At 42.8% G+C, this 18579-nt stretch overlaps 1 long non-coding RNA gene across 1 annotated transcript in view; it reads left to right on the top strand.

Moving 5' to 3' along the window:
* Positions 1 to 18579, top strand: part of LOC144379053 (uncharacterized) — a 55350-nt gene that overhangs the window by 5500 nt on the left and 31271 nt on the right. The window contains exon 2 of the long non-coding RNA XR_013441155.1: positions 3137 to 3188. This is a non-coding gene — a long non-coding RNA (uncharacterized LOC144379053). The remainder of the gene's footprint in view (positions 1 to 3136; positions 3189 to 18579) is intronic.

Below are 18579 nucleotides of genomic sequence, written 5' to 3' on the forward strand. Positions count from 1 at the left end.
AAGAGGACTCTTAGGGAAAAAATCAGAAATAGATTTTTTAAGAAACATAAATAGGGTGTCGTGCTCAATATTTAAAAGCCTGCCACTAGGAGGAGACAAATGAATTAAAAATTGTTAAATTGGCTCTTCGTCTAGAAATTGAGAAGAGCCTGTATGAAAAATATATTTAGTAGAAGAATTCTAGTAAAAAAAAAAGCCTTTAGTGGAGAGTGAGGAGCTGGGGGGAGGGGGATGAGTATTAACATTTGTCTTAAAAATTAACAGGGGTGCCTGGCTGGTTCTGTTGGTGGAGCATGCAACTCTTGATCTAGGGGTTGTAAGTTTGGGCCATGTATTGAGCGTAGGGATTATTTAAAAATAAAATCTTTAAAAAAAAAAAAAAGAACAATTTGCTGTTAAATAATAGTTCATATTCCATTAAGTTCTTCTTTTTTTAATCTATATTTTACTCTGTTTTAGATCTGAAAACTAAATGCTAGACCAGTGGTCCCCAGCTGCATCAGAAATCACCTGGTGGGCTTGTTAAAATGCAGATTGCCAGCCCCACACGCAGAATTCCTGATTCAGCCAGTCTGGTGTAGGACAGAACAGAATATATGCATTTCTAGCAAGCTCCCAGATGACGCTGGTTCTTTTGGTCTGGAGAACACACTTTGAGAACCACCGGGCTAGATGACTATGGAAGTAAGCCATTTGGCAATAGCCAGATTTAATGAAATATTGAGAACATACTAACTAAAATATTTCAATTTGCAAAAAAAGTAACAGTATCAGAAATAAGATTTGAATGATCATTTTTGGAGGGGTTTGAATACAGAAGAAAGTAGTTTATACTTAATTTGGTAGCAGTGTGGCACTTTTGGAAACTCTTGGAGTGTGTTGTAGGCACTGGTGAAATTAGACACTGAGTGCAGACAGACCAGGTGGTCTACAGGGGTCCTTCTCAAACCAGGACACAGGTACCCCATGCGAAGGTCCTGACAAACCCAAGATGTTCCCAAAGCATCCATTTGGCTCCCTGACAAATAACTAAAAGCTTCCTTTAATGTGAAAATAAAAATAGATGGAAAAATAAAATAAAAATAGATGGAAGAGTTTGCAAAATCTGCCTAACTTTTTAAAGATAACAGGAGTCTACCAAGAATTTTCTCCAAAGTGGGGAGAGGAAGATTTAAAGCTTCTAAGGGGTACAATCCCTAAGGATACCCTCCTCCTCACCCTTTATATTTTCTCTGCTGTGAGAGGCACTTTTTGGAAAAGTTTGAGAAATACTGGTGTAGGGAAAGGGCAAGAGGTCATGATGGAAAGGAAGTATCAATGTGGGTAAACAAGCATTTAAATATTATTGACTTAGGACACCTGGGTGGCTCAGTCGTTAAGCGTCTGCCTTTGGCTCAAGTCATGATCTCAGGGGATCAAGTCCCACGTCTGGCTCCCTGCTCAGTGGGGAGCCTGCTTCTCCCTCTGCCGCTCCCCCTGCTTGTGCTCGCTGTGTCAAATAAATAAATGAAATCTTTTCAAAATAAATAAATAAATACCATTGACTTTAGAGCACAAAGTTTAAAGATGTTACAGTGTTGAGGTTAATGAGATGGGCAAAGAGAGCCAATGGACACAGCATCTGAGGGCTCTCAGCGGGAAGGTAATCTGGCACGTGGGGGTGGGTGGCTTGGAAGCTTTTCTAGAGCTATTCGGGTTCTGGGAGATGAGACCCTGGATTGCGGCAGTGACAGAGGAAGGGAAAAGGGGTCAGAGACATTCCAGGTGAAAAGCAGTAGGACCCAGGAGACTGCCTAAATGAGGAGGCCAACAAGAGAAGGACGTTTTTAAAAATCTCCATATATGAGCCTGAGAGTCAGTTTCGTTCAGAAGTACAGTGTCGGTGACCCTGTAGAGGTACGGGCCCAGCTGCTCTGTCCAAACAGGGAAAAAAGGGTGATTAATGGGCCCATGGTTCTCAAGAGCGGTCCCCAGACCCATGTAGTCAGCATTACTCAGGACTCTGTTACCAATGCACATTCTCAGGCCCTACCCCAGACTACTAAATCAGAAACGCTGGGAATGAGGCTCAAGGCTTTGTGGTTTAACAAGCTCTCTAGGGGCTTCTTCTGATGCCCACTGAAGTTGAACTCTGAGCGAGGCCAGTCAGGTTTCCTTTCTTTTTTTCCTTGCAAGCATTTGAAGTGAGATATACAGAGAAAATCGGTCTGTTGATTGTGGGGAGAGAAGCTGAAAGTCGGTTATAGAAAGACTATGAGTAAGCTGGAATTATGAGTAAGCAGAAACTATAACTAAATGAGGTAGCCGGCCGGTAGTCATAGAGACAAAGGAGGGATGGTGACACCCTATGGTTGGGGAATACTACATTCCTGCTGCAGCCAAGAGTGACAAGTCAACCCAGGCTCTGGGTGTGCATGGAGTTTTTCCAGTTCCCTGTTCATTTTCCTTCCCAATTGGAGCCCAATCATATTGCTATTCTTAGGTCCCTACGATATTCTTATCTCCTTTATAGTCACGTGTATCCTTAAAATAGTGAGACTTGCCATTACTTGAGGTGACCTGAGTGGATCTGCATTCCTCAAACATGAAAAGCTGATAGAGCTCCAAAGTAGATGGAGCAAAAGTTTAAATTAATGAAAAGAGTTCATTTAAAATATATATATGGACACTTATTTTTTTCTTCTTTTTTAAAAATAAGATTTACCATCAGAACTATTTTTCAGTGTATGCTTCAGTGGTTATGTATATTCACACTGTTGTGCAACCAATGTCCAGAACTTTTCATCTTGCAGAGAAATAGTTTCCAAAGAATTACTTTTTTGGGGCACCTGGGTGGCTCAGTCGGTTAAGTGGCTGCCTTCGGCTCAGGTCATGATCCCAGGGTCCTGGGATCGAGCCCCCCATCGGGCTCCCAGCTCTGCGGGAAGCCTGCTTCTCCCTCTCCCACTCCCCCTGCTTGTGTTCCTTCTCTCGCTGTCTCTCTCTCTGTCAAATAAATAAATAAAATCTTTAAAAAAAAAATAAAAAAGAATTACTTTTTTGATGAAATCTATTTTTTGTTACTAAACATTTTATTGCTTTAAGTTTTTCATTTTGATTCCAGTGTAGTTAACATACAGTGTTCTATGACTTTCAGATGTACAACATAGTGATTCAACAATTCTGCACGTCACCTGGTGCTCATCATGGTAAGTGTACTCTTTAATGATGAAATCTATTTTAATGCTATCACCTGTCCACCTGAAAAACTGAATAACTTCTAAAGTTCACCATCAAATCTAATGCTGCTCAGGTTCATACGTGGAGGTGTTTGTTTTGTTTTACTATCTTACTCTCTCTTTTTTTTTTAATTTTTTTTTTTTAAAGATTTTATTTATTTATTTGACAGAGAGAGACCCAGTGAGAGAGGGAACACAAGCAGGGGGAGTGGGAGAGGGAGAAGCAGGCTTCCCGCGGAGCAGGGAGCCCGATGTGGGGCTCGATCCCAGGACCCTGAGATCATGACCTGAGCCGAAGGCAGACGCTTAACGACTGAGCCACCCAGGTGCCCCCTTTTTTTTAAATTTTTATTTAAGTAATCTCAATACCTGACAGGCACTCGAACTCACAACTCTGAGATCAAGAGTTGCATGCTCTTCTTCTTTTTTTTTTTTAAAGATTTATTTATTTATTTATTTGACACAGAGAGAGAGACCAGCTAGAGTGGGAACACAAGCAGGGGGAGCGGGAGAGAAGCAGGCTCCTGGCTAAGCAGGGAGCCCGACGCGGGGCCCTATCCCAGGACCCTGGGATCATGACCTGAGCCGAAGGCAGACGCTTAATGAGTGAGCCACCCAGGCGCCCCAAGAGTTGCATGCTCTTCTGACTGAGTCAGCCTGGTGCCCCTACTATTCTTATCTTACCTCCTTATTCAGGCAATCATTCTAAAAAAATACTATTAGTTTTTGAACTGGAATGTCTTTTGACCTGTCCTCTCATTTCCCTCAGGAATTTGCCCTAATCCACATCTAAACTTCCCACCCTTGGATTTCAGCATTTTCCCTGTATGGTGTCTTTATCATTTCCTTTCTCTGATTTTATATTTCACATTTTTCATATTGATCTTTAAGTAACAATAATCAAGCAATTCAGGTACAGTCATAAACAGTTAAGATTCCAGCAACTGTCAGCAAGTAAGACAGCAGCCTAACCTGGCTAGTCAGTGCTGTAGATAGGACCCCACTCTGCATCCTGGCTTCTTGACCTCTCTCATCTGCTAAAACGGGGCTTGGATTAAAATAGATGATCTCTAAATTTTTTCCATCCATGACATTGCCTATACCATTATATTTTGCTTTATCATCTTTTTTTCTTTAATTTCTTTTTTTGGGGGGGGCTGGAGGGGGAAGGAGATGGACAGAGGGAGAGAGAGAGAATCTTAAGCAGGCCCTGCACTGGGCATGGAGCCCAACGTGGGGCTCAATCTCACGACCCTGAGGTCATGACCTGAGCTGAAATCAAGAGTTGGACACTTAACGGACTGAGCCACCCAGATGCCCCTTGCTTTATCATCTTGATGGCATTTCCCTTCAGTTTATTCACAAAATATTACTTATTTAAGTAGCTTGGTCTTGTAGAATTCATGTTCTACTATCAATACATTTCAAGAAAGGAAGTCAGAGTTCTGAGAACAAGACTGTTATACTTAGGGTTACAAATGTTTTCATTTGTTATGACAGCTTGGTTTGTATCAGAATGTACCATACCTTATCAAGGTTCACACTCTTCCTTTCCACCCACCAACTAACCCTTTTGTTCCAACCAAACCAATCTGTTGAAACTCTACATCCTGCTTTTTTTTTTTCTTTTTGCCACAGGGCCTTTGCTAATGTCATTTGCTCTGCCAGGCTGTCCTTTACTCCTCAGTCCATGCCCATTACTTCTCTCGGTCCAAGAAACTTGGCCTGACTCGCTTATTCTAATCTTACATTCATTCATTAAGCCCACATTTACCGAGCAGTTAACGTTTGCGAGGCCCTCCTTCCACATTTCCTGTGAATTTCTGTATGCAACTGTTAAATTTAATTAAACAAGGAGCCCATTAGATTGAGGTGGCTGTAATGAACCCACAAGAAGCAAACCAAAAATCTAAGCCTGTAAATGCCTCAAGTTTACAAAGTTGGAACCAAGGACAAGGAAGCACAAAGAGCCAACGAGGCTTTACTCTGTAGCCAATCAGTGAGTTCCTTGCTTTGCTTCCACCTTTTCTAAGTCTCTCCCCAGCTCTTGCAGAGCACTTGTAACCGTTTAGGGTTTGGTGCTGTCTGTTTCAGATAGATTTTTGTTCACAGGTGCCTGGCTGGCTCAGTGGGAGGAGCATGTGACTTGGGGTCTCAGAGTCATGAGTTCGAGTCTCATGTTGGGTGTAGAGATTACTTAAATAAATGTTTTTTTAAAAATCAGTTTTTGCTCAAATAAACTCCTAAACATTTTAATATGCCTCACTTAAATCTTTTAACACAATTTTAAATCATATTGTTCACATTCTGCTTTGCATTTGTTCGTGAATGTGTATTTTTTTTCTCAACTTGATTTTAATTTTTTTGGTTTCTTTGTACGGTACTGTGAGTTCATTAAGGATATTGAATGAATGGATAGATGAATGAATTAAATAATATGAAACTGGTTTAATTCAAAGGAATTTGAAGGAAATACTTTTTTTTTTTTTAAAGATTTTATTTATTTATTTATTTATTTGACAAAGAGAGAGATAGCGAGAGCAGGAACACAAGCAGGGGGAGTGGGAGGGGAGAAGCAGGCTTCCTGTCGAGCAGGGAGCCCGATGTGGGTCTCGATCCCAGGACCCTGGGATCATGACCTGAGCTGAAGGCAGACGCTTAACGACTGAGCCACCCAGGCGCCCCGGAAATACTTTTTTTAAAAGATTTTTTATTTTATTTATTTGAAAGAGAGAAACAGAGATAGCGAGAGAGAGAGAGAGAGCGAGCACAGGCAGGCAGAGGGAGAAGCAGGCTCCCCGCTGAGCAGGGAGCCCAATGTGGGACTCGATCCCAGGACCCTGGGACCATAACCTGAGCCAAAGGCAGACGCTTAACTGACTGAGCCACCCAGGCACCCTGAAAGAAATACTTAACTAGAATTTAAAAGTCATTCTAAGTTCAAACAGCTTTGAGGGTTACATTGTAAATGATTCAACTGAGTGACATATCTCTAAAGATTTTACTTATTCATTTGACAGAGAGAGAGAGCACAAGCAGGCAGAGCAGCAGGCAGAGGGAGAGGAAGAAGCAGGCTCTCCACTGAGCAGGGAGCCGGACGCAGGGCTTGATCCCAGGACCCCAGGATCATAACTTGAGCCAAAGGCAGCCGCTTAACCAACTGAGCCACCCAGGCGCCCCTAGAGTGAACTATCTCTAGACTGTGCACTCCTTCTTAAGCATTTTTGACTGGAATCACTCTTTTTTTTTTTAGTTTTTTTAAGATTTTTATTTTTATTGGGGCACCTGGGTGGCTCAGTCGGTTGAGCGTCTGCCTTTGGCTCAGGTTGTGATCCCAGAGTCCTGGGATCGAGCCCTGCATCAGGCTCCTTCATTGGTGGGGAGCCTGCTTCTCTCTATCCCTCTGCTGCCCCTCCTGCTTGTGCTCTCTTGCTCACTCTGTCAAATGAATAAATAAAATCTGAAAACAAAAAGATTTTTATTTTTATTTATTTGAGAGAGAGCATGAGCAGGGGAGAGGCAGAGGGAGAGAGAAAAGGAGAAACAGACTGCTGAACAGGGAGCCTGATGTGGGGCTCGATCCCAGGACCCTGGGATCTGAACCTGAGCTGAAGGCAGATGTTTAACCGACTGAGCCACCCAGGCACCCCTGGAATCACTCATTTTTGACTCTTACTCATTCGCCATTTATATTATTTCTTCTCTATGGAAGTGAGTGACTGACACATGTTAAGCATTCAGAAGATGTTTGTTAATTATTAAAAGGAATTAATAAAATCTTTAAAAAGGAATTAATGTATATTATTTAACCTTTACAATTAAGAGAACAAGTTCCTTCATGACAGGGACCCAATATTTGAAGTAGTCTCACACACACACACACACACACACACACACAGAGATTTATTTATTTCATAAACTCTACACCCAATGCGGGGCTCCAACTCACCACCCCTGGATCGAGAGCTGCATGCTCTACCAACTGAGCCAGCCAGGCATCCCACATACACATAGATTTTAGAATTACAGCTGACCCTTAAACAACACTGAATGAACTACATGGGTCTACTAATATGCCTGTGGTGTTTTTCAGTAAATACAGTACTGTATTTTCTCTTCCTTATGATTTTCTTAATAATATTTTCTTCTCTCTAGCTTACTTATTGTAAGAATTTGGTATATCATACATATAACACATGTCTCATATATAGTATATGTGACGTATGTATTACATATGCAGTATATAACATACAAGATATGTCTTAATCCACTGTTTATGTTATTCATAAGGCTTCCTGTCAACAGTAGGCTATTAGTCATTAAGGTTTGAGGGAGTCAAAAATTATAGACACATTTTTGGCTGTAGAGGGTGGGGGTTGGCACCCTAACCCCTGTTTTGCTCAAGGGTCAACTGTAATACAATTCTGAGTTTACCATGGGTACTTAGTAAATGCTTCTTGAATGGATGAATCGATTGCAAAGAGAAATATCTTCCCTTAGAAGAAAGAATCTTCTTTCCTGGTAGGAGCAATGGCGCCCTTCAGGATGAAGACCCTGCACGGAGCCCAGAGCCCAGGCGCCAGCAGGAAGTGGTCCCCTTCCAGGAATTGGCTCCTTGTGCACACTCAGCGGTGCTGGTGTAGTTTAAGCACTTCCTGAAGCCAGCAGTGTCTCACGTGGAGGCGCGTCTGCTGGAAAAGATTTTCGGTCCAAGCAGAGGCCTCCTCCCAGAGTTTGAACGGGAGCTCCAAGTCCTGCTCCAGATGAGAGAGCCCAGCTCCGAGGGCAAAGCTGAAATCTTCATTATGGGGAGACTCTGGTACCGCAAGTGCCAGAAGGCTGATTCGCATTTTGGCCGTGAAGCCCCGAAGGATGCTGTGTGGAGGCGCCATGCTGCTCAGCCTGGAAACCATGAAGTCTCTTGAAAAAGAGAATGTTCATTCCGGCACTTTCCTCTCCACCACAGTGCTGAGGAGCCTGGACGAAGCCATGCAGTCACTGGAAATAGGTCAGGAGACTGTCTAGGAACCTGTTACCAAAACAGTGTGATGTTTGTGATTAGGATCTCAGTGCAGGGGGGTCAGTCTGGGTCAGCAGTCACCCTTAGAGGCCCCGTCTGAACTCTGCCTTTGTTCCTGTGGCTCAGGGAAACAAGTAGTGTTTAGTGGCCTACCCACTGGCCCCTGCATAGACAGTGGTTTAAAGATTCAAATGTGAGTCAGACCTGTACCCCTGACAAATAATACATTATATGTTAATAATTTTTTAAAAAGTTTTTTTGAAGATTAAAATGTGAGTTATAATAAAAAATAAACTTTAAAAAACATATATTGACATAAACATAGATACAGATTAGTATTGTCAAGAAAGACAATCTTGCTTTGCATGCTCCAAGATGGGAAAGAGCTAAGAATCAACAAATGGTTGGTTCTGCTTTTTCATAGTGTGTCGTATTAGGTGGGTGTGGCTAGGATCTTTAACGTTCCAGGGAGCTTCCGCAGATAAGGAAGAACTTTACTGTTTATTTTTTCATTAATGCTAATTTTTGAAAAAAAATGTTACATTAATATTAAACAAGCTTTATAAACCCCCCCTCCAAAAAAAAGAATCTTCTTTCCCTAAGTCAGTAGTTCTCAGTGGGATACTGGCCCCTATATGAGAGTCACTTGGGAGGCTTGTTAAAACTATGAGCTCTTCAGCCACCACAATCAGAATCTTGTGGGAGTGGTGTTGGGCAGGTGGGTGTAAGGGCCAGAAATACGCACTTTTAACAAGTGCCTCAGATGATTCTGATGCTCCCATAATTTCGAGTACCCTTACCCTAAGCACAAGGTAGAACTAACAGGGCTCATGAAGGTAGCTGCTCAGCAGTTAGGAGCAGGACCTTGAAGCCAGATTGCCTGTGTTCCTCAGACTCTACCACTTACTACATGTATGTTCTACCCATGCTCTTTAACTTCCCCGTGCCTCAGTTTCCCCACCTACAAAATGGAAAGAACCATATAATTATCTCGTAAAGTTGTGAGGATTAAATGAGTCAGTATATGTAAGGTGCTTGGAACAGAGTCTGACAGTATAAACACTATATATATGTTGGCCATTATCAGAATTATAAGTATCCACTTTCCAGCAACTGGTACATTTCTGTATAAAGGCTGTCCTCTTGTAGAAAACCTAACCCACAAAGCTTTTCCTTTCTTTCTCCTTTTCTGTTTTAGAGAAGTAGACACCTCAAACCAGAATATGGCCTTATTGCAGGGTAAACCTGCACAAAGAAAGCTTAGATCTTTTACCACATGCTGATGAGCCAGAGAACCGTACTCAGTCTTTTGTACGGCTTCCCCATAATTAAAATCACATAAAAAGGGCAGGGATTCAAATAAGCCTAACATGTTTTCTCACTTACCGGAAAGTGTTTGGGTAGCTACAAAGGGCAACAAAACACAAAGCCTATTGTAGCAACAATCCCATGGCCAAATCATCTCCTGTCCCAAGTCTGTTTGGAGATCACATTGATTCCAAGTCTCTTCTTCCTCTTGTCTCCAGGAGATTTGCTAGCCTCCAGAAGATGGAAAATATTCCCAAGACCAAACCGGAGAGTGTATAATTCCCCAATCCCCTCCCTTTATAGAATGAGATGAGCTTTGGCAACTGATCCCTTGAGGACGGATCCTTGACAGCTGGTGTGCTTGGGAAGTTTAGGACAGTTTTCCACAATGGGCTCCTTGTTGGTGTATATATCCAGATTGGATATAATTAACGGACTCTTTAAACTGGGCTTTCTTCTTCTCACGTGACTTCTGGAAAGTTAGTTAAGATTAAAATTTCTATTTCCCTATTTGTAAAAAGGAACTTACATTAGAATATTAGTACTACAAGGACTTTTTTGAGACAGCTTAATATAACTCTTTAAATGTTTATGAAGAGGGGCGCGTGGGTGACTCCGTCGTTAAGCGTCTGCCTTCGGCTCAGGTCATGATCTCAGGGTCCTGGGATCGAGTCCCGCATCAGGCTCCCTGCTCGGCGGGAAGCCTGCTTCTCCCTCTCCTACTCTCCCAGCTTAGTTCCCTCTCTCGCTGTGTGTCTCTCTCTCTGTCAAATAAATAAAATCTTAAAAAAAAATTTTTTTATGAAGAAACTAGATCCAGAGAGAGAGTGTGGGAGTGGAGGGAGGGGCAGAGGGAGAGAGAATCTCTAGCAGACTCCACGCTCAGTGCAGAGCCCCATGCCCGGCTTGATCTGTTGACCCTGAGATCATGACCTGAGTGGAAACCAAGAATCAGATGCTGAACCAACTGTGCCACCCAGGTGCCCCTACTTAAAGATTTTTTTTTTTTTTTAAAGATTTTATTTATTTATTTGAGAGAGAGAGAATGAGAGACAGAGAGCATGAGAGGGAGGAGGGTCAGAGGGAGAAGCAGACTCCCTGCCGAGCAGGGAGCCCGATGCGGGACTCGATCCCGGGACTCCAGGACCATGACCTGAGCCGAAGGCAGTCGCTTAACCAACTGAGCCACCCAGGCGCCCAAAGATTTTTTTATATAATTTCAGTTATACAGAAAGGTTGCAAAGAATCCCCAGATAGTCTTCACTTTATAACATTATATATATTTCTATATACATTTTTTTCTTTCTGAGCCCCTTAAGAATAAGTTGCAGACATGATGCCCTTCTAACCTTAACTCTTAAGTAGAAAAAATACACCACAGCCAGTGACTGTAGAGTCAGCCAGTGAGCCAGTATCGGTCTTTTCAGCAACACCCACTCAGACAGATAATAATCATTGTTGATAGCATCATTTTCAAATTGTACATCTTCTGACTTGAACAATGGTAGATAAAAATCTAGCTGTAAGAACAATTAATATAGTCTTCACTCAATAGATATTTACTAAAGAGTACATTAGTGCCCTAGTGGATGGAAGAACAAAACTTGTCCAGATTTTGCTCGTTTTAGAGATGCTGAGCTCAGCAAAGAATTCTCTCTCTCTCCCCCCTCCCCTCACTCCCTCATCTCTCTTTCCCTCCTTTCTCTCTCTCTCTCTCTCTGCCTTATCTTTCCCCTTATACACTGAAGCATTTTCTTTCAGGGTGAGAAGAGGATATAAAATAAAATTGCGTTTGCTTATAGATGAAGGATTGAAGGATCAAATCAGAATCTAAAATGAGCAGTTGTGAACTAAGAATTAGGTGTTGTTTTCTGCATTTTCATTATTGTGCTGGTCATTTCTGTTTTTGTTGAAGTTGAAATGAAATTGAAGGATGTCAAATAGGTCTTTAAGAAATTTCTCTCTCTTGCTTTTTTTGCATTGTCTTCCAAATGATGTTGACACTCAGTGGATGCTTCAGTACAAGGAAACCTTTTCACTTGTCACCTTGAATACACATTCTATCTACATCTCCATGTGAATCCCAATCCCCCTGGCATCAATAACCATAGATTTTGTGAGATCAAATTATGGGTTCAGTGGACAATATAGGTGCCCTCTTATTTAAAACTGCCACAGGAACTCTGAGTAGCAAAAGGGGACAGCGGGTTAATAATAATACTTGGCATTTATTTAAGCCCACTGCTATCCTTTGTGAACAAAGCACCCTTGTGCAGGAAGTTAGTTATCATCACTGTGTAGATCAGCATAAATAATCAGAGAGCGAACTGGCCTGCTGTAAGGCAAGCTCATCTCTATGAGCAAGAAAGTTTTATAGCAACTTTTTTTTTAGCAACTAGACCCTTATTCCTGGTTTTAAGCACAAACCTTCAAAACACACTTATTTCTCGTATTTAAGAGGACAAATTTGTGAAAGATAGCTAAACCTTAGTTATAACCTCATCATTCTGTGTTCTTTTTTTTTTTTTTGAAGGTTTTATTTATTTATTTGACAGAGAGAGAGAGTGAGAGAGCACAAGCAGGGGGAGTGAGAGGCAGAGGGAGAGGGAGAAGCAGACTCCCCGCTGAGCAGGGAGCCTGATGTGGGGCTCGGTCATCGATCCTGGGATCATGACCTGAGCTGAAGGCAAAAGCTTAACCCACTGAGCCACCCAGATGCCCCTGAGGGGTTTTTTGTTTGTTTGTTATTTTGGGGGCACCTGGGTGGCTCATTCGGTTGGGTGCCCAACTATTGATTTCGGCTCAGGTCATGATCTCAGGGTAGTGAGATCGAGCCCCGCATGGGGCTCTGTGCTCAGTGCAGAGTCTGCTTGGGATTCTCTCTCTCTTTCTCCCTCTGCCCCTCCCCCTGCTCGTGCTCTAAATAAATAAATAAATAAATAAAATCTTAAACAAAAAATCATTTGTGGGAGGCTTGTGTGGCTCAGTTAAGTGTCTGCCTTCAGCTCAGGACCCTGGGATCAAGTCTCACATCAGGCTCAATGCTCAGTGAGGAGTCCACTTCTCCCTCTGCCCCTCCCCCCACTCGTATTCTCTCTCTCTGACAAATAAATAAAATCTTTAAGAAAATCATTTGTTATTTTTAGGGAGGGAGGTGCTTGTTTCAATTCTACAGAACTCTTATAATGATTCCTCACGTCATTTTCTATGTGGAAGTCACTCTGGTAGGTTGGGAACACAAATGAACATCATCAGTAGCTTTTCAGAAGACTCTTGATAACTTTAGATACAGCTGGGGCGCCTGGGTGGCTCAGTTGGTTAAGCGGCTGCCTTCGGCTCAGGTCATGATCCCGGGGTCCTGGGATTGAGCCCTGCATTGGGCTCCCTGCTCAGCAGGAAGCCTGCTTCTCCCTCTCCCTCTGCCTGCCTCTCTGCCTACTTGTGCTCTCTATCTCTCTGTCAAATAAACAAATAAAATCTTAAAAAAAAAAAAACTTAGATACAGCTTTAGGAAGAAGAAAAATATTTTACTCACATTATGCTAACTTTTAAAAAAAAAGATTTAATTATATTTTTTAATGTAATCTCTACACCCTATGTGGGCCTTGAACTCACAACCCTGAGATCAAAAGTTGCATGCTCCAGGGGCGCCTGGGTGGCTCAGATGGTTAAGCGTCTGCCTTTGGCTCAGGTCATGATCCGAGGGTCCTGGGATCGAGCCCCGCATTGGGCTCCCTGCTCAGCGGGAAGCCTGCTTCTTCCTCTCCTTCTACTGCTCCCCCAGCTTGTGCTCTCTCACTCTCTCTGTCAAATAAATAAATAAAATCTTAAAAAAAAAAAAAAGAGTTGCACGCTCCCCGCACTGAGCCAGCCAGGCGCCCCCTCACATTATGCGAAATTAACAGCATCTATTTATTCTTCATGAACTTGTGTTCCATGAAACACTGTCCAGAAGCTGATAAACAATTTGAGAGTAAGAGACCATGTGTCATTATTATTATGTCCTTTGGTGTCAAGCATTAAAACTACATACATTGTAGGATATTGATATATACTTGATGAAATGGAGCAATTCATTACAAAACACCAGTTTGTAGGTAAAAATTCAGTACATAAGGGCAAAAAAGGATTAACTTGGGGAAACAACTAACCTTAGTTTTTCTAACTTTCCTAACATGAAAACCACATACATTTCTATTCAGAAGTATGTCACCAATCCAACTGGGTGTCATTTAAAGTTGAAGCTTAGAGGGGTGCCTGGCTGGCTCAGTTGGTTTTTTTTTAAAGATTATTTAGATAAAGATTAAAGATTCATTTTTTAGAGAGAGAGAGAAAGAGCGCATGCAAGTGGGGGGAGGAGCAGAGGGAGAGGGAGAGATAGAATCCCAAGCAGACCCCCTCCCCCCGGCCCACTGCAGAGCCCAATGGGGATGGGGGAGGCAATCCCATGATCACTACCCGAGACCATGACTTGAACCGAATCAGGAGTCAGAGGCTTAACCAACTGAGGCACCAAGGCCCCTGGAGTGTGCAACTCTTGCGATTGGGTTGTGAGTTTGAGCCCCACATTGGGTGTAGAGATGACTTAAAAATAAAGTCTTAAAAAAAATAAATAAAAATAAAGTTGAAGCTTGGAAAAAAAGATGAAATATAACAAAAACTAATTTCAAAATTCTTGTGTATTATTGTGTTTGACAGTATTGATGTTCCCTTGGGGAAATAACAAAGGCTCTTTTTTGACTGGCATGGAACGAAAGTTCCCCACTGCTCGTGGGGACGTAGGGACAGGCAGCAGAAGCGGCTTGGAGCACTTCATCATGTCGGTGCTAACTTGCTGTCACAGCTGTCACATCCTGGGGAAAGTCACGAGATAGGAAGTTTAAGAAATGTCCAAAAATGACAAATCATAGTATAAAACTTAAATATAAGTGCCTTTATCATCAAGGAAATGAATGAAAGACAAAGCCTCCCGGCCCTTAAGCAGTTGTTTAGCAGATGTCAGCTGCCTCGTTTATAAAATGAGAAAATTGGGTTGGATAATACTAAGATCCCTTCTACATAGCTTGCTTCATGCTTTCTCGGGAACCAAAAGTTCTTGTGGCCGAGACAAGGAACTGACAGAAAACAGTAATGGTAAGAATAACGATAAAGATGGTGGTGGAGTCCTACATGGTATCAGGCTTCAGTAACGCCAGTCCGTGGACTTCGGTAGCCCCGCACCAGACACTGTGGTATTCACCTGAGGCTATCCTCAGGCGATAACATGTTGCCCAAATTTGGCCTTAAAGGGGTTTGCTGTGTTCTAGAGCTAGACGACACAACAGCGTGGCGGTCAGAAAATCTTTGTTCCAGTCCCAGGGTTCCAGCTTTCTGATCTTCTATCATTCTGCAAGTTGTTAGGCAGGTATTTTCATGTTGGTATTGTCCACTCTCTTGTAATCCCGTCCAGGGCAGGAATCACCAACTCTTCACCTCTATCTCCCATTCTACCTTTGCATGTGCTTTGCAGATAGTAGATACTCAATACATGTCATTTGAATGATCTGTCTACAAAATAATATTGAAAATAATATTGCCACTTACAAAATAAGTGGCATTTCACATGAAAGAATATTCATATAGTATCTACCACCTAAAATATTTGCTTTGCTTTATGCGCATTAAACATTTGACCCTTTCTTTAAGCGTTAGGTCAGGTTCATCCTTTTCTATGAAGAACTCATTCGTTGTTACAACCCTTGATGATGACTTCTTATTTGTTTGTACCACTCAGGTGCCTTAGTATCTTGAGTCTATATCACATTAGGTTTTTAGTTTATCACAGGAAGAATCATTCCATGTCTCCTTGTATCCTGCCAGCATGCCGCTTTCACAACAAAGGTGCTAAATAAATATTTGATAATGATCATAGTGATCATAATGACCAATAATAAGTGACTTACTATTAAGGGTTCAGATCATTTGCTTATAGAAAATCCCCCAAATACTTCAACCACATGTTTTCTAGCAGGAGAGTGCTTTGGGAGCAGCAGCTTTGTCACTGTGTTCTTTGGTATGGGCCTTCCTCCCAGACCCCTGCAGCATGCTTTAGCTCGGACCCAGGCATAGCCTTCTCTATATTTTATTGCTTTAGTTTTTCTGGAAGCCAGGGGATTTGGAGGAAGATCAAATGTTTTTTAAAAAAGGGGCGCCTGGGTGGCTCAATCAGTTAAGTGTCTGCCTTCGGCTCAGGTTATGATCCCAGGGTCCTGGGATCGAGCCTGGCATCGGGCTCCCTGGTGGGCAGGAAGCCTGCTTCTCCCTCTCCCACTCCCCCTGCTGTGTTCCCGCTCTTGCTGTGTCTCTCTCTGTCAAATAAATAAATAAAATCTTAAAAAGAAAAAAAAAGAATAGACATTGTAGACATTTGAGGTCGCTGTAATCTAATGGGATAATCTATACACACCACTGAAAATATATAAGAATGTAGAATATAGAAATACAGATGTACTATATCTTGGGGCGCCTGAGTGGCTCAGTGGGTTAAGTGTCTGACTTCGGCTCAGGTCATGATCTCAGGGTCCTGGGATCCAGCCCTGGTCGGACTCCCTGCTCAGCGGGGAGCCTGCTTCTCCCTCTGCCTCTGCCTTTCCTGCTTGTGCTCGCTCTCAAATAAATAAATAAATAACCTTTAAAAAATGTACTATGTCATACATATACAACTGTATCTCTCTCTCTATACTCAGAGGCAGGACTAGTCAAAGAAGGAGAGAGGAGGAGGAGTGGAAGGAAAGCAGGAAGAGAGGGCAAGATGAACATGGCTACTAAGAGGGAGAGATGGTGCTAAGTGAGGCTTTGGGGTGAGTGTGTATGACTTCGTGTGGTATATGGAGCCAACTGGCTTCCTGGAATGGAGCTTATGCTCAGGAGGTTAAGAAGCTGGTTGAGTAAGGGGGAAAAGTCAGCTGAAAGGGGGCCTTAAGGCTCAGTATGAATAATGGACAGTTTCTGAGAACATCATAAGCATTATACATAACTTACCTGTATTCAAAACAGTGCTTGAGGAAGATGAACTGTGCTATGCTAATATTAGCTAGCTAATATTTGGTGAACACTGACTGTGGGTCAGGTTCATATACGTAAAGGCTTCACATACTAGCCCATTTCATCACAACCACCCTATGAAGGAGGCACTGCTACCTCTATTGTACGGGCAAGGAAAGGGACGCAATGATCTGTTAAAGTGGCATATTTCCCCAAAGTCACTGCTTCTGAGTAGCAGAACTGGAGTATGAACGTGGGCAGTCCAACTCAAAAACTGGTGTTCCTACCCATTATGTCACATGGCCTTCTCTTTCCACAGAGCTGTTTATCTACACAACAGCCAGCCAGGAGAGTCCTCAGGAGTTCGTGGTAGTATGAAGCATGTAGTGAGCTTGCACCGTGGCTGCAGAAAAGCAACGAAGGGATGAAACGAAAAAAATTCCCAGTGGAGAACCATTTTTTTAAAGATTTTATTTATTTATATGAGAGAAAGAAAGAGAAAGAGAGCGGGAGAGCACTAGTATGAGCGGGGGGGGGGGAGGGGCAAAGGGAGAGGGAGAAGCAAACTCCCTGTGGAGCGTGGAGCCCAGTATGGGACTCTGAGATCAGGACCGGAGCCAAAATCAGATGCTTAACCAACTGAGCCATCCAGTCGCCCCTCATTTTTTTCTTTTTAAGTAGGCTCCACGCCCAGCATGGGGCTTGAACTCACGATCCTGAGATCAAGAGTCGGGTGCCCTACCTTCTGAGCCAGGGAGGTGCCCCCTCCATTGGAGAGTCAATTAGACTAGCTAGGTAGATCTGAAAAATGGAGAAGAGAGAGATTAGAGAGGTAAGGATGATGTTTGTGTTTATATGATTTCATTCCAAAAATATTTATTGAGACTTCCTATGTGCCAGGGACTGTGCTGGGGAAGAAACAGTGAACCAAATAGGCAAAGTCCTGGCACTTACGGAGCAAGATTGTGTTATTAGTAAAAAATCAGTTATTTATGTATAGACCATGTCTAGAAGGAAATACAACAAAGTGGTAACACTAGTTGTTCAGGAGGGGAACAAGATGGAAGCAGGGGCACGTATAAAAGGGGAATTTCAGTTTTATGCCTATTGAAATTTAACACATTATGTGTTATCTATTTAAAAGTCATTTTTTACGGCGTGCCTGGGTGGCTCAGTCGTTCAGCGTCTGGCTTTGGCTCGGGTCACGATCCCAGCGTCCTGGGATCGAGCCCTACGTTGCGCTTCCTGCTCTGCAGAAAGCCTGCTTCTCCCTCTCCCACTCCCCCTGCTTGTGTTCCCTCTCTCGCTGTGTCTCTCTCTCTGTCAGATAAATAAAATCTTAAAAAAAAAAGTCATTTTTAAAAAGATTTTATTTATTTAATTGAGATAGAGCAAGAGTGAGAGAGAGAGAACATGAGCCCAGGGCGGGAAGGGGCAGAGGCAGAGGGAGAAGCAGGCTCCCCACTGAGCAGGGAGCCCACCATGGGGCTGGATCCCAGGACCCTGGGATCATGACCTGAGCCAAAGGCAGACACTTAACCAACTGAGCCACCCAGGCGCTCCGTCATTATTATTTTTTTTAAATTGAGGTAGTAAGACTGTGTGCTATGGGGGGCGCGTGGGTGGCTCAGTCGTTAAGCATCTGCCTTCGGCTCAGGTCATGATCCCAGGGTCCTGGGATCGAGTCCCACATCGGGCTCCCTATTCAGTGGGAAGCCTGCTTCTCCCTCTCCCACTCCCCCTGCTTGTGTTCCCTCTCTTGCTGTCTCTCTCTGTCAAATAAATAAATAAAATGTTAAAAAAAAAAGAAAGACTGTGTGCTATGTACTAAGACATATATATGTAAGTGTGTATGTGTGTATGTTTGCCTGTATATGCATAGACTTTCCGGCAGTTCATACAAGAAACTGGCAAAACTGGATGTTTCTGGGGCGGACACTGGGTAGGTAGGGAATATAAGTAGGAGAGTGAATTCACTCTATGCTCTTTTTACAATTTGCATTTTTAATA

The sequence above is a fragment of the Halichoerus grypus genome, chromosome 9 (assembly GCF_964656455.1).
Source record: "Halichoerus grypus chromosome 9, mHalGry1.hap1.1, whole genome shotgun sequence".
Taxonomy (NCBI): Eukaryota; Metazoa; Chordata; class Mammalia; order Carnivora; family Phocidae; genus Halichoerus; species Halichoerus grypus.